The sequence below is a fragment of the Euprymna scolopes genome, chromosome 27 (genome assembly GCF_053919585.1).
Source record: "Euprymna scolopes isolate OS-2025 chromosome 27, ASM5391958v1, whole genome shotgun sequence".
In the NCBI taxonomy this organism is placed as follows: domain Eukaryota; kingdom Metazoa; phylum Mollusca; class Cephalopoda; order Sepiida; family Sepiolidae; genus Euprymna; species Euprymna scolopes.
In genome coordinates, this window is record NC_136508.1 from 54423208 (window position 1) to 54447472 (window position 24265).

A 24265-nucleotide genomic window follows, 5' to 3' on the forward strand; every position below is an offset into this window, starting at 1 on the left:
ATAGACGATAAAAATGAATCGACGTTTGGTATGCAAATTTAGAAAACTGTGTCGGGAAATAGTACACATCGCCCGGCATATCACAAAAAGTTTCGAGATGATAATGTTACTACTGGGCAAACCATTCTTTACATACCAATGTGGATATGTAAATTTTTCTCTAAATGTATCAATGCGGAGGTGTTTGTTTATTTGTTTTTTTTTTGGGGGGGGGTTACAAAAATTCAAATCGTTTTGGAGATTGATATGCGTTACTGTAAAAGTGAAAGCAGGATACAAGATACAAAGTATAATAATAAAAATAATATTAATAATAATAATATTAATAACAATAATAAATAAATAATAATAATATAATAATAAATAACAAAAATAATAATAATAATAAAATACTAATAATAACAATGATAATAAGAATAAGAATAACAATAAGAATAATATAATGATATTAACAATAATAACAACAACAAAAAATAATAATAATAATAATAAAATAATAATAAATAATAAAAATAATAATAAATAATAAATAATAATATAATGATAATAATAAATAAAAATAATAATAATAAAAATAATAAAAATATTAACAATAACAAAAAGAATAATAATAACAATAACAATAAGAATAATATAATATTAACGATAATAACAATAATAAAAAACAACAACAATAATAATAATAATAATAATAATAATAATAATAATAATAATATTAACGATAATAACAATAATAAAAAACAACAACAATAATAATAATAATAATAATAATAATAATAATAATAATAATGGTAATAATAATGATAATAATAATAGATGAACATCAGTTGCTGAATGACTTCCCATATACGATTCTACCTTTTTTTTAATATTTAGTGTCGGAAAAAAAATTATGATTTTTAGTAGGGAAGCAACTAAATTTAACGTTAAATTATAATCATTTCCGGCCATTTAAAATTTTTAATCTTGGCTAACCCCATAAAAAATCGAACCAATTACTGGTACGCCGAAAGATTTCGTTACAGTCTTGATATTTATTTGGTGTGCTTGTGTTGGTGTTTAATTTTCAATTTTGAGGTCTTATCAGACTTCTTCTGAACCGATTATAGACGTACATTTTTCAAAAATTTTTACTTAGCAGTGGGGCCACTTATTTTGTTTTGCTGTAAAAACACATTTTACAATAAATGTAAACAAATAAACTTATCCAGCCAGACAGAAAGGCCTTCCATTTGGTAACATTTATTTGTTGAATATTCGTGTTTGATCTGTTGTTTCTCCTGCTGTTACAGTAACACAAGACCGAATTACTTTCTTTTTTAGTGGTGTGTCTAAATTTAAATGTAGATATGATTTATGTTTTGATTTGGAAAACGATTTTTATAAAATAATCGCGAAATTATTATCAGAATGTTTCATTTGTGTCCAAAGAAGTATCAAAAACATAAATTATTTCAGAATAAGGCAATTATAGACACTAACGTCCTGATCATTTTGACTCCTTTCTGTGAACTCCTTGAAGAGTTCAGCTAATATGGGCTACAAAGGTTTACTAACAGATGCTTGTAGTAATGCACCAATAAAAGAAATAAATTAGACTCTTCGAATAAATCTTATATCTAGGAGTAAGATTTATGACGAATTACCGGGTTCTAAATCTTTTGTTGTGAATGAAAAAGAAAGAATACATAAATAAATGTGTATTTTGTTATTATCAAGAAAAAAGAAATTAAAAAATTGTTTCGCAAAGTAAGCTTAAACGTTTCAGATTCCGCTACTGATTCCGATACCCCAATAAATTTCGATTTTTCCGATTCCAGATTCCGATTAATTGTCCCTCCCCATATATATATATATATATATATATATATATATATATATATATATATATATATATGTATATATATATATATATATATATATATATATATATATACCCGTTCACATACACCTTTCACGATAAAGATAGAACCCAAAATTAGAGAGAATCGAGCAATTGCATCGACAACGGACAACGCCAGACGCAAAGTAGGTGTCGATGTACTGGTTCTCATTAGTGACGTGTTCCGACATAGGCGCGAACCCAGGCGTTGTCCGTTGTCGATACAATTGCTCGATTCTATCTAATTCTGGGTTCTATCTTTATCGTGAAAGGTGTATGTGAACAGGTATTTATATTATATAATAATAATAATAATAATAATAATAATAATAATATATATATATATATATATATATATATAATCTCGTCTTAATGTCTAATATATCTATCTATCTATCGATATATATATATATATATATATATATATATATATATATATATATATATATATATATATATATATATATATCAGACCGCCCAGTGTAGCCGTTAGTAAGATATGCTTAAATATGGTATTAAAATACATGCATATTACATATTTCTTTTTATAAAGCCGGTTATTTATGATTATATTTATAGTTCTGATATTTAAACAAAAAGTATGACTTTAGCACCATAAGCTCGAATCGAAACTAAAACATACAGCTTTCAGTTTAATTCCTTAGCCATTTGTCCGCCTATACGTACACACATAAATACTAAAGTATAAAGGAAATACACATCGCAATGTTACAATAAGATACTGAGTCTCAATAAATAGCTATCCCATAATTCATCCAATCAAATCGTAGCAACACATTTAAACACATGATCTGTTGAATTTGAAACGAAAAGCTAGCAGTTATTCTACGCTTTGATTGTATGTCTTCTATATTAAAACTATCTATGTGAGCTGGTTCATATGATTTACCTCTTATGTCGTTACGCGTGTTTTGCGTAAAGAGCCCTGCGTTCGTCATCAGGTCCTACTTTCTGGTTAAATGCGACAGTCGCTGCCCGAGGCGAAAACAAATCCCTATGAAAAGAGTACTTAAGAAACGTGATGAGTAAAGTCATAATAACTTAAGTAGCCACATTTACAACCCACTTAAAATGATAACCTATGAACCACAACAATTTACGAATATTCTAACTTTTGTCTACGTGTCAAAGATGGTGGAAATATTTTAAAAGTTAATGAAGATTCCTTTAGGGAAATATATTTCCGAATAAAGAAAATCGCGAACACCTTCAAATTACTTTAAGTAAACATTCATTTTCCTTTTGCTACTATACAATATCTACGTGTGCAGAATCACACACACCCACATACACATCTATACACACATATATACAGGCATATACACACATACACGCATATATATATATATATATGTATACATATATATATATATATATATATATATATATATATATATATATATATATATATATATATATATATAGAAAACAACCACAGAATTCGCGCATAAACCTGAAAAGTCCTAGAGTGGATAAAACGCCGATTATCTAGTGTAGCTTAAACGCCATATATATTTTATAACTTACTAACTAGCTATACCTACGTATTGAGCACTTCTGAAGTAAATGCTTAAAGTTTACGCATAAATCTATACTTTTGTATATTATTTTTATATGAGTAAATTAAGTAGTTATATATACATATATATACATATATATATATATATATATACAGTAGCGACCATAATATAAAAAAAATGCACAAATAAATACACAAATACGTGTAGTACTAAAGAAGTAATATATTGTGAGCAATGGAATTTTAACCGTATACAAGGTAGAGTGCAATGCATTAATATTCTACCATTTTTCAGATTTTTCACAGTATTTCTTTTAAATTTCAATATTAGACTGAGAAAGGAAAATAGGTATACGGGGTAAAAATAATGTACGATATAATAATTTGTACACACAAAAATGTGTGCGCAAATACGTATTTTTATAGTAAATTAAATATTACATAGACTTTTGTTTTTTTGTAGTAATTACTGTAGTAAAATACTCAGATAATACAATAATAATAAAATAAATAAATTCATTATTAATTAATTAATAATTAAATCATAACAAATAACTTTTTATATGCACATTAAAATTTAAATTGTAAAATAATTTAGTTTTGTCTTTTTAATAACATGTAAAGGATTATTTAATGTACGTTATTTTAAAGCAATCTTTAAACATTCTACACGTAAAATGGTCTTGTTAAAAAAAACAACTTCTCGCTCCAAATCAGAGAAGAGAAATCAATTTCAGAATTGTCTTATGTTGGTTCTAAAAGTGTTGTCATTATGTTATTAAAATATATAAAACCGATGCGATTAGGATCCAAAACGAAAAGTAAACAACCCTAAAAATATCACGAAAAAATACCAACCAACTTTTAGAATGACTACAAAAATCAAATTGAAACTGCTGCACTAATTACTAGTAAATATTATGAGAAGCAAATAATATTGGATATGGAGTTGTGGCGACGCATATTTGAGGGCAGTAATTTTGATTTACATACTTGTGTCCCGCATTAATGACCAGAATTGTAATTACATAAAAGAGATGTGTACATAAAAAAGATGAATTGTGCAATGCAAAACAGGAAAGAAGAATGTCTTATCTTTATAAATGATATTATAGGGATGCCGATTGATGTCTATATCAGAAATAATATAAAAAACAAACAAAAGAAAAATAGGAGCAGATTAATAGTGGTCGACCGTGATTGATATATTTGATACCTTTAATATCTCTCAGGCTTTATCTCCTTGTGCGTGGGCAAAAATATTTATTGTAAATGAAACAATAAAAATATATCTTACTAACTTCGTTACTTTCTTGATTTAGAGAATAACGGCAATAGATTTGTTATGTGTATATATGAGTTAAACAACAGTTAACACCTACGAGCCAGAAAAATACATAAACCTGGAAATCCCATTTTTTTCTATTCTGCATTGCAAAATTCATAACTCTCGAACAGGAATGTATATACTTCATTTTTATTATACTTTTATATCGCGCCAGACACGCTAAAAGTAATATTTTAATTTTCTAACTGTAATATTATGTATTTTAATAGAAAAAGTTTTATATTTACTATGTATTAATAGGATAGCGTGTGTGTTCTCTTGTGTGCCATGCACACACCGGGTCGTTCGGTTGTTATGTTCTTTTATTTCTTGTCAGAAATAATTTTAGCAATAATTCTTCATAACTTTTGGTTTCAGTTTCGATTATAACTGATGGCACTTAAGTCATCTATTTTTTCATAAATAATTTTATCAAGAACTCTTCATAAGTTTTGGTTCAATTATGGCTGAAGGAACTCAAGTTATATATATATATATATATATATATATATATATATATATATATATATATATATATATATATATATATATATATATATATATATATATACAGGGTGCCCCTCCCCAAGAAAACGGGCCCAACTCTAATTAGGCCCCGCTTCTTAGTGTGTTGCCGAGTGAAATAGAATTTTGGTCATAAATAGTTTGTTATATTCAAAACATCACATTAAAACACTCGGGTCTTTGACTTTTTATCTCCGTTCTGCAGCATATATTCTAGATAGCCTCCATTTAGCTTTTATTTTTTGGAGTCACCCTATATATATATATATATATATATATATATACATATATATACATATATATATATATATATATATATATATATATATATATAAAGAGAGAGAGTGAGAGAGAGAGACAGTTTTTATTTTGGTTTCGATTTAAGCTAATGCACCCAATTCATATGGATTCGATACACTTTTCAAAAAAAATTGCGTTATCACAATAGCCGCTTACCATTGATTGCTCATTGGCGGCGACCATCGGTATTCACTGGAACTTGGGTGGCAAGAAGCCTCCCAAATATCCCAGTCCTCTATGCATTCGACCAGCATTATTTGATGTAGTGCTAGTTTATGCTGATGTTTCCCCCTTCTATTTTAAGACTTTTAGAGCTAGTTTGTCGTATTTACATATTATGTGTGTATTGTTTCGTCTTTTCAACCGCAGAGTCTCCAGTTGTTTTTTTTTCCTGTGTGTTGTCGGTACTTGTTTTGATGTTGTTTGTTCTAATTGCGATATCTTTACTGCTGCTATTAGTGATTCCGTTTCAGTGTTTACGTTTACTTTATATTACCATTTCCTTGTGTTTTCGTTGGTCATTGATTAAATACGTGTGTATTATATGCTGTACTTTATTATTTTACTAATTTTAAATGTCTACAATATATAAAACTTTGCTTCAGGCCCGAAATTTCACCGTACCTTCCCAACCACGGGGTTCTACTGTATTATGTTTGATTTCTGTGTCCATTTGCAGCGTAACGGCTACGTTATACTTAGAGGAAGTGTAGTACATATCATTTGATCCGTGATATACAAGGCAATTTAACTATAAATCGCATAAAACAATAACTCACCAATTTACGATTCTTGTCTTTTTTGTGTGTTGTCCTAATTGTCTTTAAACTATTTGAAAAGGAAAACTTTATAAAAACAACACATGCATTCGAAAACTTTAGAATGTTGGTTTAAAATTAATATTTGGTTATCTAATCGATGAATGAATAAAACTAAACTATGCAAGGATGTCTTCCTTCTATTTCTTTGCAAAAAATGAAAAAGGCGATTTTTTTAGAAACAGAGACAGGTTATTTCAAGTATGGGAAAAGCTATTTAGAGAAAAGAAACTCATCGAAAGGGGACATAAGTAATAATTTTATTTAAAGAAAAGTAACATTATTAAAATTAGGATTGATTTCCAATTTCATAATCTCGAGTTATATTTATGTATAACTTTGAAAGGGGGGAGAATAAAATAAACGCTAGGACCGTAATAAGTTGTTCTTTCAAAACTATACCTAGAATTTGCCCCTTGTAGTGGAAGATTTCCTTAGGAAGAATATATTTTTTTTAATTTTGTCTTCATTTGTGAGGAATTATCGGCAAAAAATAATCGTCCAAAAATATTGTCCAAAAATATTTTAAGTTGTAAAAGTCGTAAAAATTCTATAAGAAATTTTTTTAAAAGTTTTAATTTCGAAGACGGTTAATAAACATTTTGATTCTACCTGCCGTAAAATACGTTTAAAAATATTTAAAAAATCATGCAGTTATTTGCATTTATTAATAAAAAGACACGACAGCAAGAGCTTTAAAAAAGACTAAGTGGCACCAGCTAGAAAAGAATAAAAAAATATTGTGTTCCAGCTGCGTTTTCGACAAATATCGGTATCGAGACATTGAAATAAAATGTTATTATAAATATTAAAATGAAGAAAATAATTTATGTGAGCATGCGAAGAAAGAAGTATAAATATGTCGGCCACTTTGAACGAACATTTCGTATTTCAATATGTCAATGTATGTCTGTATGCTTTATTCATACACCCACACAAAGATTTGATTCGTTATAAACTATCCTATATAATTAATATTTCCTGTTAATTTTAGTAATATGAGATCAGAAGTTTAGTATTTCATCTGTTAATCATTTACACACATACAACTACAATTATATTTATATAGATAGATTTGTTGGTATACCTTATCAAACCCGACCTTTTGATGTCAAGACATTGGCGTATATAAATGATAAAAAATATTAGTAAATCATAAAATTTGAAAAAACGTATATATATATATATATATATATATATGCATATATATATATATATATATATATGTATATATTTATTTATAAATATTATATATATGTATATATATTGGTATATATTCATATATTTAAATAAATATATATATTTATATATATTATATTTTATATATATATATTTGTATGCATATAATATAATATATATATATATATATATATATATATATATATATATATATAAACACACACATACATAAACGCATATATATATATATATATATATATATATATATATATATATATATATATATAGTTATTTATATATATAGTTATATGTATAAATTATTGATTTTCCCCGACTTGCCAATAATATTGCCAGACGGTTGAATCCAGGCAAGTCATAATTATTGGTTATCATAGATCAATAATTGCTTCATTGTTTGAATTCTTTTGTAGCTAGCTGGAACGATTTTCTAATATTCACATTCAAAGTCATATCAGTTTTTCTTCGTGAATTCGTCGAATGAAACCGTCGCAATCATAAATAAAATTCTCAAATGGAATCAATGCCAACAAATGAAATGTTTTATAGACACACAACAGAGCTACACTAAAATGACCTTTGTTTGTCAACTAATACTTTGGCTGCATTTTTATGACTCTTACTTATCCCGATTGTAGTGAGAACGTGTAGAGCTGTAACGGTATAGATCCGTGCATGAACACACAAGTTGCAGCACAGAAAGTAGCATACGATCACAAGATTAAATATTTTCGACGAAACTATTTCAGTTAAAATATTTTTTTAATAGAATGCTATTCCTAACAAAGCATATCTTCTTGTGTTTTTTTTTCTGATATGTCTTGCTTGTTCGAAAAACATCCCAAGCCAGAAATTGAAGTATACATTCAAGGCAAAGGTGCCTACCAATACGCAGCAGTTATTGTATACATCTACTAAAATAGCTTGTGTTTGAATGTTGTTTGGTCGTCTACTACTTCTTCCTTGCCTCCGTTGCGACCGACGCAGGGTATTCTCTCCGTGCCCCCAAAGAAAATCATGTTTTTTTTTTCAATACGAGGCTTGCTCGGACACAAATATATACGGACATCGTTTTGAGTCCGGTTGCACATGAGCAGTGACATTTCCCCCATTCTCCCCCCTAAGCTAATTTCTAAATTTTGTATTACTACTAAAAAATACGTTTAATTCAAATACGACGACAAAAATATTCATCTAACCCACACAACGTTCTCTCAACATTTATGATACAATATAACATTATGTCAGCATATAAATCATCTTTTTATCAAGCATGAGAATTGTGTTTAATATCACTGTTCCAAAGTCTCTTACAGTAAATTTCGGGAAATAATTCAGCGTTAAACACGAATATTGAATGGTCGCATCTAAGAAATAAAGATTAAGCGTATTTTTTTCTTGTATCCTGGTTTATTATATTAGAAAGAAGTGCCTACTATACAATTAGATCAACGATGTGTTGATATACTCAGAAATGCGGTTATCGTAAACATTTGCTTATATATATATATATATATATATATATATATGTGTGTGTGTGTGTGTGTGTGTATATATATATTCATGCGCGTATATGTATATTCATATACATATATATATATTCATTTATATTCATATATATAATATATATTCATACATAGACGTACATATATACACACATATATGCACCCATATATCCGTTTTTGTTTCTATGCGTGTGCATATATATATATATATATATATATATATACATATATATATATATATTATATATATATATATATATACATATATATATATATTATATATATATATATATATATATATCACTGAGGAAAATTATAAAAAGGCTGATTCGAAGTGTTCGAATAGCGAAGAGCCACTAAATTAATTACTCACTAAGCTAACCGAATTCGTCTGATATCATGACACGAGATGGTTCTTTGTTCTACTGCTTACGAACTGATTTATAACGTTCATTGCTAAATAAACAACTGATATCCACATTTGCCTTTGCCATATTTCCGGCAAAAGTAATGCACAGATATGATTTTCGTACTCATTGAGGGACGAACACTCAGGTAAATTCTGGTTAACGAAATTACAAGAAAAACTAAAAAGAATGAACGAAGAGGAATTAAGTTGCTGTGTATCAATAGGCGTAGATTTGATTCGGTTTGCTTTTCTTGCCAAGAAAGACTAGTAAAAAAAAAGAATACTTCTCCGCAGTAAGACATGCTTTTGATTGACACACATGTACATATTATTTATACTCATATTTTTGATTCAGGGACCATCGATAGAAAAGTTGTGTTCACTACCAGAAGAGTTACAACAAATTGAACTTTTAAAAATAAATTATCTTCTTGCAATGCAGATTACAAAACCAGGGGCGTCATTTCAATTTATTTACTGAATCATATCATGCCCTTTCTTAGACTGTTTCAGTAAAGAAGTAAATACATGTATGCTTCATTATATTGTCAATGTTTATATACAGGGTGTCCACAAAGTCTGGCTACATAATTTAGCCAGACTTTGTGGAAGCATCCTGTAGATTATGTAGCCAGACTTTGTGGGCACCCTGCATACACACAACCACACACGTGTATATATATATATATATATATATATATATATATATATATATATATATATATATATATATATATAATTACAATATGTTTACCAAGGTAATCAAAATGGTAAACTTAAATATATTATAAATATTAAAAAGTTAATATTTACAAGTAAAGTAATCTCAACCAGATGTAAAAGCTCAATAAAACCGAAAAAGAAATAGAGCTTATAATATGAACAGTGATTAATAAAACATCTTGAAAAAGAGTTAAAAACATATTTAATTTTAAAAAGGAAGCACAAGATAAATGGATAGTCCTTAATCCGCGGGGTTTCGAAGAAATATTCTCCTTCTCGTCAGAGGGCAGGAATTAGCAACATGCGGGATCGGATTTTGCATGTAAAAGTATTTAATAGACCCACAATAAGTCACAGATCTTACTTGGTTAAAAAAAGGGTGAGGTAAGGGGAATAGGAGGTAAAAGAAAAATAATAAAAAGATTTCAGTCCGGTGAAGGGTAAGAAATCCAAGAATGGTAAAATCCAAACAAGGTCGAACTAAAAACTTCCCATCCAACAGGTAAGTTCCAAAGGAATCGCGTAACAGGAAGATGGTCCAAAATGATCCAAAAGGCAGAATTCCTTGGAAAAAATCACAAATGGAATGAGTTCAAAATCATTTAAAGTAAAGTTCAAATGTGCACAGAATATATATATATATATATATATATATATATATATATATATATATATATATATATATATATATACAGGGTGCCCACAAACAAAGTCTGGCTACATAATCTACAGGATGCTTCCACAAAGTCTGGCTACATAATATAGCCAGACTTTGTGGACACGCTGTATTACAATTTACGCAGTCTTACCTCTATTTCATCATGTTCAGCTGAATGAACACTTTTGTTTTGTTACGACCGTATGTTGGAAAATAAAAAGAAAACTCTATAAACTTATATTTTCTCTTTATTTTTAAACAAATATTTAGTAAAACCTCTTATTTAATGAGGAATAGGAAACGCAAATTCTTCTTCTTCTTCTTCTTCTTCTTGTGGGAGCTGATCCAAATAGTTTTAAAATACACTTTTCTATAGGATAGGATCTATAAAAATGATAATGGAAAAACGAGGTAGAATCATTTTAAAGACAAGCCACACAGCAAAGTGACTGTAACACAGGCGTTCAATCCTTTAACATATAAAGAGGCTAGAAAAATGCAAGATCTTAAAATTCACAATTGGTAAAACATCTGATATAGTAATCCTAACTTATATAAAACAAAATAATCGCTGACTTGTTATAACTCTGACGAGAAACCAATGTGTTACTTGTTACACCTACCACTTTAATATGAGGCCATGTTTATCTTTTTATATCTAGAAAAAAAGGAACTTACCATTTTCTGATGTTATGTAATTGTTATAACAGGTAGACTGTTTTAAATATTAAAAAAAGCAGTAGGGACAAGATAGTGCTTTAAGTTGCTTAGTAGTCAACAAATTTAGAAATTATTTTTAAAAGCTCATAAAAAAAAATTCTCAATATTTGAACGTCAACGTTTTTTTTATTAATTGATATACAAGGAAATAATCTATATATTTAACAATGCTATTATAAACTATTGTGATTTCATACTAGACACTGAATTTCACTGGTTTCTGTTTTATTTCTTTTACAAACTTTTTTTTTGTTTTATTCCTTTTTTCTTTCTTTTCTTCTCTTCATGTAACACACTCCTTTTCCTCGTCTATTATAATTATTTACATCGGTTATTACAGAGCTAACCCCATTACATATGTATATATATATATATATATATATATATATATATATATATATATATATATATATATATATATATACTAGCAAACGTACCCGCCGTTGATTCGGATCAAATACAACGTACAGAAGATGGACTCTGATAGATGAACGTATGATAGGTTATGAAAAGCAAGGGTTGTAAAGAGATAGCTTCGAATTTGGTGGTATCCAAACCAGAGCAAAATATGATGAAAGTAAAAATAAAATAGATACACCCCATAATTTAATATACCAAACTTGTTCACACTGAAACACTTATCACAATAATCTGTGGATCTATATTAAAAAAAAAAAAACTTTTTAAAACTTTGTGACATATTTCCATTCTATGGGGGTCGGGCGCGAGTGAACACCCCATAATTTTATTATACCATATTTCTTCAAACTGAAACATAATTATCAAATATACTTACGCAGATAGATATGAAAATTCTTTATTAAAGTATGCGCCTATTTCCATTCTATGCAGGCCAGGCGCGAACTCATACCCCACAATTTTATTATACCATCCCTATTTAAGTTATAACATACATATAAAAGTATTACTATGTACATCTGGTAAACGTTTCTTTTAATTCTTATTTTTTTTTATTTACATACTTTAATGAATCATCATTATGCCAGATCAAACATACCCATTCCAGTGTCTCGATACGTCTTCTATCATTATATGTGATCAGTTTTCTATATTAGTCAACCATATAGGAGCCTATTCGTGACCAGACACACACACCCACACACACACACCAACACACACACACGTTCAGCTTTATATTTGATATATATATATATATATATGTGTGTATATATGTATATATCTTACAATATAACAAGGCTCAACGTCTGTGTTTTTCAGTATACAACATATTGTTATGCATTCATATATTCTCTAAAATTCTCTACCTTTTTACTTTCCTTTCCCCCTCTTTTCTATTTTGTTGTTTTCGTATTCTTCCTTATTTTCTTTCCTTTCGTCTTTTACTCTTATACTCTCCTTCTCCTCCCCTATTTCAATTACTTACACAATTCTATTACAGCATCAACCACATAACAAACTTGTTATGTCATCGTATATTCTCTCCAATTTTCCTACTTTTTGTTTCGTTTACTCCTCTTTTATGTTTCTACTCCTCATTTTGGATCCTATCTGCATCTTAATAATTTCTACCATTACATTACATAATTTCTACCATTGCATTGCATATTTCATTTTTTTTTTTTAATTATTATTTTAAAAAATATCTGTCTCTTTTCTGTATCACTTCCGTTTCTCTGTATATCCGATCTTAATGCCAGGTTGTCTTGACAAACACTTGTAGACAGAGACGTTAGAATCTCGTGATTATTGCTTATGAAGCATTAAAATTCTCTTCTGCGAGATGCCTTTATTCATCTTTTATATTTTAATGATCCTTTCGAACTTAACCTTTTCTTCTTCTCTTCAATGTACACTCTCTGCCCTCCTTTTTACACTAGATGAATTAATTACATAAAAGGAATGATAAACATTGATATCATGATATATAATCTCTTTGATTCTAAATTATTTTGTATATCAACTTTAATTATTTACATGATTCAACAGCTTTGCCCAACTTTTCTATTAATTTATTATTGAAGTAATTCCAACCATCAGCTGCAATTTCTAAATCATTGGCATAAATTAAATATTCTCGCGAAAATAAAGCAACTGAGTTAAAAATATAATACATGTTTTAGTATTGTATGAGATGAAGTTCAACATCTATTGATGGATCATAACCTTTACCATTCGAATTGCAGATAATTCCATTTTAGATTTCTCATATAAAACGTGTCTGTTTGCCAGTTACACGTTGACTATAGAAGTGTTTGCTTATTCATTGTTCTAAATAGAGAATAAAAAGTAAATATTACATTTCGCTGGGTATTGCATAATAAATGTATCTTAAACGCATTTCTGATGTTTTTAATATGATGCATTATATTAACACTGATGCTATTTTAATGAGTTATTAATTATTAATGTTATAGAATTCCTGATTTTCAATTTTCCATAACCGCCATCGTCCTCCAGCATAACGATCAAAATATTCTGTTGAATTTTAACTTGATTATATTCGTAGTTAATTTATTGATCCGCAATTGGATTTCTCATCCATGAAGTAACCGCAATCTTGCGTAATACTTAATCATTTTCAAAAGTATTATACTAAATATTGTTATTCACTCACAAGAAATGTTCGCACAGGCTCTCACAAAAGAAATTTCGTTCAGAACAACTCATGGTGTTCCCTGGATCCGAAGTGAAAACACGTCTTCCGAGATTTCCAGTTCACTCCGCCTCTTTTAAAATTATTTGAAAATAAATGTGCGTTATCGCAACAACCGTGTACTACTGTTTTTTTCCTTGGTAGCGGTCATTGGTCTATCCTGAAATATTGGTGGCACTAAGTTTTTCCAAAGTCTAAACCTCTTCTTATTCACCCAGAGGAGGTCTGGATCATGAGAGAGGGGAAAGTAGAAGGAGGAAGGGAATGGCAAGAAATGGAGCGCAGGGGAAAGAACAAATATTATTATTTCTATTATTATTATTATTATTATTATTATTATTATTATTGTTGCTGTTGTTATTGTTGTTGTCTCACAAGGAGCTTTCACACAGAGCATAAAATATCTCTTCTTAAAACCAACCTGCGGTGTTCCCTGGAAGCTGAATGCCAACAAATCTCCTCGGGTTTCCAGTATTTTCTATCTCTTTCAATAATCTTTGCTAATAAATTTGCAATATCGCAACCGCCGCTTACCATTGATATTTCGCTGGCAGCGGCCATTGGTCTCCACTAGAATTTGAGTGGCAATTAGCCCTGCAAAGTTTTTAGTTCTCTTTACACTTGTCCAGCAGAGGTCAGGTCAACGTTCTCTCCTCATCATTTTAATCTTCCTTGACCCATGGCGACTATTTGCCATCACTCTTTTTTCTGGGAGGGGGGTCAATGATTAGGCAATGTGAGATAAAATAGGGATCTTATAGATATGCAGCTTCAATGTTCTTGTTTCCATGTAACACCTCATATTTTGCCTCTGTCTGTCCAACGCATGTGGCTCATGTGTATGAGTCTCAGCATTCAATCGGCTTTCCTTAATATTTCAGCTGTTTTCGATTCTCGTTATTCGTTGTATCTTTCCAACCATTCCTCTAATTCCAATTTCTCCCATTCTTTTTTCAAAGTTTTTCAGAATTGTTCCCAGTGCTCATAATATTATATGCATCATCATCATCATCATCATCATCATCATCATCATCATCATCATCATCATCATCATCATCATTAATAATAATTATATTAATACTACTACTACTATTACTACTACTACTACTAACATTAATAATAATAATAATAATAATAATAATAACTTGGTATACTCATACAGGCCATCATCAACAACCAATAATGTTTCCAGGAGTATGTGTTACAACAAATCTCCACAAATTTCAATTACTCTCAACCTCTCCCAATAATCTTTGAAAATGAATTTGCATAATCGAAACAGCTTCTTGCCGTTGACTCCTCGCTGACAATGGACATCGATCTTTCCTGAAATTTGGGTTGAGATAAACTTCTTAAAAGTTCTGCTTCTCTTCGCCCTCTGACCTTCTTACATAGTTTTATTACTTTAGACAGTCTTATCATTCTTTTTAGATATATAATGCCACACATACACGTAGATGTTTAGCTTTATTGTATCGCCCTATACATGCACAGACAGGCAGGAACAGGCACATAGAAAGACCTTTCATTGTTTGGATCTTCTTTGTGGAGCTGGAGGCAATTGCTCAAACGAACATGAGGGGGGAATGGGATTCATTATTAACACAAAATGTGACCTCTAATTAGAGTTCCCCATTGTAAGTCAACCATATTTGGCCCCACAACAGTTTGTGAGAGGGTGAGATATAATTGGTAACCCTTCTTTTTCAAAATGATGGGTTTTCATGGCTAGTTTAGTAGCTCTATTGTCAACATTGTTAGCGGGCATGTGATCTCGACTTATCAATTATAAAATACACCACCGGATCCCTACCGCCGTTTGTAAGAGTGAGCTGTGTAATCCGTCAAAACTTCCTCAGAAATGTGTGGTTATTTAGAAAATTCACGAGTGTACATCGTACGCTGTAAGCGTCCACGGATTTTTTTTAGTTATAAGTGGCCCTCTTGTGTCCTCAACCCGTGGGTGAGAGTTAGCAATGTTAACTTCCTATGGTGAGTTGTCCAGCCAAATGTGGTAGGTCTACGTTAAACAGTGTGAGTGTGCATAGGGTTCCCCATCAAAGGTTTTCACTTTATCATGCTTATTTTAGATTATTGCTATCACTATTATCATAGTAGCTGGTCAGTTCAGTATAATAGTAAACCATATAGCAGCCTATTATATACAGAAAAACACAGACGTTGGGATTTGTTATATTATAACATATATATACACACATACGTAAATTTATATGTATATGTAACTATATATGCACACAAACGCACACACACATATATATATACATATATATATATATATATATATGTATGTGTGTGTGCGTGCGTGTGTGTATGTGTATGCCCGTGTGTGTATGTGTGTGTGGGGACGATTAATCGTAATCGGAAATAAAATAAAATCACAACTTATTGGGGTGTCGGAATTGGTAACAGAATTCAAAAAATGCGCCATTTTCCAAGGCCTAAGAGGTTTCTTAATTAATATTCCTATTTGGTTATTTGGTATTTCTATTTGGTGTGTCGTTGTTTTAAATGTTACAGGTCTCGTACTTGTGGTGCATTTTAAATCTGAATTAATTGGAAATTGTCATTAATGCTATACTCTACATATTATAGCGCCTAGTTCATTTTTAATTCGGAAAAATATATTCACATATTACAAGTTGTTTTCGGAAAGACATTCTTCCCTACTTCATGAAAATAAAATTCCTTTTTAAAAATGTAAAATCGAGATCGGTAATTCTATCGAACACAGAAAAAATATTATAATCGCCCCATCACTAACACACGCACACACACACAGACACACACACACATGTATATATATATGTGTGTGTGTGTGTGTGCTTGTTTGTTTATGCGTGCGTATATCTTGGTAATTTTATCTGTCAGATTAATCATACTTGTTCTATGTCCTTTCCAATGTAAATATCTGTTATAATAATTTTCAGAAATGGAATAATACGAATATACTTATATGTATATATATATATATATATATATATATATATATATGTGTGTGTGTGTGTCTGTGTGTGCGTGTGTCTGTGTACATACTTTAGTAAAATAAAACTAGTTTGCATTATTATTGGATTACTTCCGATTTTTTCACAGACATCGAAATAATTGAATTGAAAAAATATATAAACGGTATGGTAGGTATTTTATTCATTTGTACAGCAATTCCCATCCATTAAACTTTGAACGAATACAAAAACGTGTTTGACAGTGTAGGCGTTATCTGTTATATAGTCTAAAATGGCGTCCAGATCTAAGAAGCTAAAAATGAAATTTAAAAAAAAACCCAAAACACATAGACTATAGATGCCTCAAACTGGAACGTAAAACCATTTTAATATCGTATGAATAAAATAGGAATCGAAAACAAAAAAGGGCAACACGTGTCATTATGGTATGAGAATAAATTATCATATTCAATTTAATACATATAATTGTATAAGGCATATTGAAATACGTGATATTCATAGATTGACTTTCGAATAGGGTCATCTTGTATCATTAATCAACAATCATCAAGGGGCACTTGTACACACGAGGTTTCTATTATATCTTTAATAAGCTTACAAATAATATGTAAAATGCCCATTATTTGCCTCTCACAACGTATCTACTGTTTGTTATGTATTTTAATGTTAAACATGTTCAGTGTGGAAAGAAATTGACGTGTGTGTAATCCTTCGAATCGTTCGTACTAGAATATTGAGCCGCGGAATAAAGTGTATGACCTGATGTGATTAAACAACATTGCGTCGATATAATCTACACCAGGATGTAAAATAATAACATATGTCCTGACGTGCCTAGGAAATGATCATGTTCGACATTATCCCGATTGCCATTTCCTATGTCCCATCTAAGTCATTGCTTAGTGCTTAAGTTAGAAAGCGTATCTAAATGAAATGGAAATATCTGAAAGATATATTTCATTACGTTTTTCTGAACATGCGCTGGTTACTTGATAAACGTTCCTGAATAGCTTTTGTAAACGAAAATCAAATCTACAAATTATTTTAATACAAATTATACATATGTAATTTGTATATATACGAACGCCCGTCTTAACAATTAAAGATTTGATTTTATATTGCATATAAATTAAACAGTTTGAGACATACATTCTTTTCAACAAAATCTTTTCAAACTTAATTATTTTCTCATACATCACACATATGTAAGCGCAAATCACATGCAAACATTAAATGTAATTACAGATTCGTCTTTTGTATAGTTTAAACTTTTAGTTTTTGATTGTCATGAGACTAATTTGATTCTATTTAATCTTTTGTCAGAATTTAATTTGTGCTATCGACACGTTGATTCACACGAATAAATTTTAGAAATAATCTGGAAATAATAAATGAACAAGAAAATAAAAAAAATATGTATGAGAAATCCATAATTCTATTGAAAATTCTGGTGTCAATTTCCGCCAAACATATTAGAAAGTAACGAAATATAGGATATGTAAAATTTAAATTTACATATCACGTTTGGAATTATAAAACAGCGTGATTTTATTTTTATTGGACACATATAGGCAAATTGTACGAAAAAAAAAAGATTATACGAACTCTGGAAATAAAATAGATGTAGTCCATATAGAATGGAGCTACTGACGCTGGGTACAGCAGCAACTGCATAATATATGCAAATGACCAAGCCGGGTGCGAGAAGTGACGACAAACCATAGATAAAGAGACGTGGTAAAAGAATGAGTGATGTTTGGCAAAAGTACTCGGCTGAAGCAAGGTACATTAACTTGCTAAAATACTTAGAGAAAATTAAATACCAGACATACGGATTAAAAGATAAAAGAAAACGAGCCAAATTTCTTACTTTTTTCTGTTTCCTTGCGAGGGAGTCTACATTGTGTTGGGACCGGTAAAATGTAAGGACGGAATTAAAAAAGGTGTACAACGTTACAGATATGAAACACTAGTATACTTTACTATTTGTTGAGCAGGACGTAGGTACAACACTTTACTACATTGCACACATGCTTCCATTATATATCTCAAGAAGCCCATATTAGATATAAGCGCAAGGATGTTACTATATCGTATTCAATATATATTTATTATATTACTTTTAATATGATTATAAGAAAAAAAAACATTATCCGAAAGCCGTCTGGAATGCTTGAAATGTTCAGAACCGTCTCGGTGTTTAATCACGTCTTCGTTCAAATAGTATTGACAGTTTCAACAAATTCATCCCCTATAAGTCATCTGTCATAAGCACGTTTTGCAATGTTTGACCTAAATCTATATCTGAGATTATATAGAATTTAAAAGGAGATACATTATTAGAAGGGATACTAATATAAACGAATTAAAACACTAAAGCGAGGAGAATAAGAAAAATATGAGGTGACCATTGCCTGGGTAAGACTTTGACCAGAGTTTTTAAAAAAAAACTGTCATCACAAAGGGAAATTAAATCGTGGGCGTAAAGTGTTGTGAAGCGGGTCGAGCGTTCATATTGGAGGCACATTAACGGGTCATATATAACGGTGAGTCAGAACTGATAATTAGGCATACACTTATAACGGATACATTATTGTTTCTGGTAGCGGTCCATTACTTGGAAGAGGTTACACAATGTTCGTTCAAAATGATGATAATCAAAAACACATTTACCTCTCCGGTTATAAAGTCGACACGAGAAAAACAGTTACATATTATTAATGGTGATTTCTTTATTCATCTGTCGGCCGATTGATGAAGTCAGGAATTCAAACTAGTATGACTAAATGTCTAATCTTCTACCCTTAGCGTCTAAGGGGGTTACCAGATTACAACTTACTCTATCACTGGGTGTGATCTTCTCTGATTCTTTCTCTCATCAACTTCCTATCTTGGAACCTTCAGATTCAATATATTAAGAAAATACTTTGTTTATGACGTCAAAAGTCTACTATCGACTTGCGTGGCTATATCACGTTTTCTACACATTCGCGTCCAAGCACACTTTTGGCAACAAAGAATTTCCAGTTTTAATTGTTCAATATCTAACCTATTTTTCATGTATAAACTCACATTCCCCATTCTTTTTACTGACATATTTAATATCGAGCTATTCTAAAAAAAAAATGGCCAATCGTTTTTATTCCGATATAAATAATATTTACCTATTTCCAAAAAAAGTAACAACCGACTGATTTCCTAAGATTCCAATTCTCCATTATTTTTAAGACTTGCTTACCGGGTTCAATTCTAGCCTTTTCCTAATCTCATTTTCACTTAGGGCATCACTTCTCATTTAGCATTCAGGTTAATATGGCAAATTGACTTCTTGAGTAATTATATATTAATAAGTTTCTCACTAGGAGACATTTGAGTGTATGTTAGCTATGATCAATTTACTTACTTACTATATAAATATTCATTCAGTAAGAGCAAATATCAAACGAAATTACATATTCAATGAGAAATCTAAGTGATTATGTACGATTACGCTGGTAGTATTCAGTTGTTTTCAGACACAGCGCTTTTTTTCTTGTGGGTAAATAGTTTTATTAACGAAAAATTACAAGGTAATCAACATTATAATCTATCAAAATTAAAGTGTTCATAGCAGCCCTATGTATGCTATAAGCAATTTAAAGTAATGTGTCGAGAATCAAGGAATGTATGACTTCTGGAATTCGATAGCAGACGGCCAATATCAAATTTATATGAGACAAAAAGTCAATCACGAGGCTACATGTATAATTACATGATGAAGCTTTGCAGCCCGCGAACAAGAGCTATTTATTTTGGTGTAATTGGAATCTACATAACATGGATGCAAGTGATCTTTGCTAAGAAAAGTGTAATTTCAATGCATCATCATGTAGGTTAAGTCTTGGATCAATGGAGATAAATATAAATCACTATCTCCGCGTTGTCTGGTTTTAGATAAAATATTTACGCATGCATACACGTTGTAGTGTGCGTTTTGACTAGAGAGTGTAATAAATAACTTGGCCTCATAAACGTATCTTAATAAATCCATCTGGGTCATATTTACTTCACTTGCAAACATTTATCTTTACACATGCTGTTATATTTGGTGTAAATGAGCGTAAAATCAAATTTTACTATCAAACAGATAATATATATATATATATATATATATTACTAAAAGTGAAAATGTTTGTCTGTCTGTTCATGTGAGTATGTGTGTATATATTTCCCTACCAAACTACTCTGTCTATTTTCAGGCTACAGGCTCGAGATTTTACATAAAGGGTATTGAGATTTTAGTAAATCGTTTTAATTGGTTTTCCGCCAGAAATTTGGCTTTCAATGGGTCAAAGTAAACCGATTTTTTTTAAAATTCACCAAGCTCCTCCGCCAATTTTGGGCCTTAACTCTTGCAATTTAAGATGTAGGATACTGTGACATGAACCCAACTTTTTAATTTGATTAAAGCCCAACACAATACGTGTTAAAAGGTCAGAATTTTGGTCAAATTAAAAAAAAAAATCTTACGAAGCCAATTGTTGGTCTAAACATTTGAACGTTTACATAACGTGTAGTCAGAGATTCGCAAGCTTTTTACTCGGTTTTTGCCGCAGGTTGGGTTTGCAAGGGGTAAAATTTCAAAAGATTTGACCTTTGCGGTCTGTAGCAAACTTTTCAGAGAATCTTTGGACTATATATAAAGGATATTCAGATATGCCGCAAAATTTTTAGTCGGTTTTTGGGCGCATTTTTTGCTTCCAAAACTCTTCCAAACTCCTCCGCGAATTTTGGTTCTAAACACTTGAATTTTTAGATGTAGGGTACCTGGAAATGAGTCAACCTGTTAATTTATATATATATATATATATATATATAAATATATATATAAATATATATATATATAAATATATACATATATATAAATATATACATATATATAAATATACATATATATAAATATACATATATATAAATATATACATATATATAAATATATATATATAAATATATATATATAAATATATATAAATATATATATAAATATATATAAATATATATATAAATATATATATATAAATATATATATATAAATATATATATATATAAATATATATATAAATATATATATATACATATATATATAAATATATATATATACATATATATATATATATATATATAAATATATATATATATAAATATATATATATAAATATATATATATATAAATATATATATATAAATATATATATAATATATATATATATATATATATATATATATATATATATATATATATATATATATATATATATATATATATAAAGTTATGAACAGTACATACCGAGCAAAACCGGGCCGAACTGTTAGTAATATTTCTAGTAATGGTCATATTTATTCCTCTCCTGTTTATAGTTTATTTTCGCTGCCCTGATAATATGCACGCGGGCAGATAGTTTTAACTTAGTTTTAAAAATTCTACACGGAAGAAAAAAACAAATAGTAATTACATAATGGAAATAATTGTAAACTGGTTGCATACGTTTAACTTATATGAACGTTGATACCGATTTTCCTCTTGTATATTTGAACTGGGAAGTTTAAGAATGTATATCGACACCAGTCAAAGCGCATCTAGACTATAGCGAATGGAAGCCGTAGTTTTGTTTCCCCAATTGTTGACTGGATTACCTGCGCACAGGTATAATCACTTACAAATGTATAGCTCCTTAATGATAATAAAATTTACAGGCAACCGACACACTCAACTCTACTCACGTCCTTTCAACAAAAGTAGAACTATCTCTCGGGATTTAAACATTTCATCACACGAGGACATACTCATTCTCTACAAATCTACTTTCAAACCAAGTATAGAGAACTGTTGTCATATTTGGAATATGCAATCTTTGTCCCATTTGAGGATTCTTGGTGATATGCGGTAACGAATCTGTAATTTGATCCGCCTTAACCTTACTTTTTCTTTGCAACTTTTCATTCACAGGCCTGATGTTTTTTTAGCACATGATTTTTCTGTAAGTGCTATTTTAGCATGTGTTCTATTCTCACATTTCGTAATTTTAGCTTATTTGAATAATTGACTTCTATTCTCCATCCAATTTCAGTATCTGGTTTCCAAGAACTCAGGTTTGAGGAATGCTCTTTTTGCTGACTGTTTTTCTCCTATATATTGTCTGTTCTTTTCGATTATGATTCTTTTTTTTAAATTTCATTACATCAATTAGCTTCACGCCTGTACATGGTGTTATTCCCATGAACAATAGACAGGTACAATGTTGATTCACATAAATGTATGAATGACAGAAGATTCTTTAACAGTTTTATTTAATGTACTATTTTCACGTAATTTTATTACAACTATATATAGTAGTAAAATAATCCACTTACAGATTCATTCCTATGAACTAATCATGCAGGCATATTCAAGTCTGGCATCTAAGCTTCAGCCTCTGTCCTATCGACGAAATGTTGAATCCGTCTGCCTGTTCTACAAGTATTTTAGTGATGAATGCTCTGACGAACTGCAGACACTTGTGCCACCATGACGTGAGCACCCTCGACAAACCCGACAGGCTACTTAATCCCACCCCACACTGTAGATATCCCTAGATGTAAAATATCTTTCTACTCCAATAGTTTGTTCCCCAGAACCGCTAGACTTTGGAATTCCATTCCAGGTCATTGCCTCCCCAACAGTACTGACGTGCAGAAGTTCAAGTGTAACGTGAACCGACATCTTGCTGCCGAAATCCCTACATAGTACCCCAGTAGTTGTTGCCCCTGATAGTAGCCCCTTACACCAAAGTGGCAATTTGCCTTGTTTGGGGTGAAAATGTAATAAAAAATGTTTATCACTTTGTAATATTGTACTTGTCAGAGAATACTGCAGATAACTTCAATGGGTGCATCATTTCTCTACATTTATATTTAGTATATACACTTTTTTCAGTTCATGATGGGAGCTTTAGATTTTATTTATTGTTCATTCCGTAAATTTTTCTCGTTGTTTTTCCTTCTATGAAAAATAATAAAGAGGAAT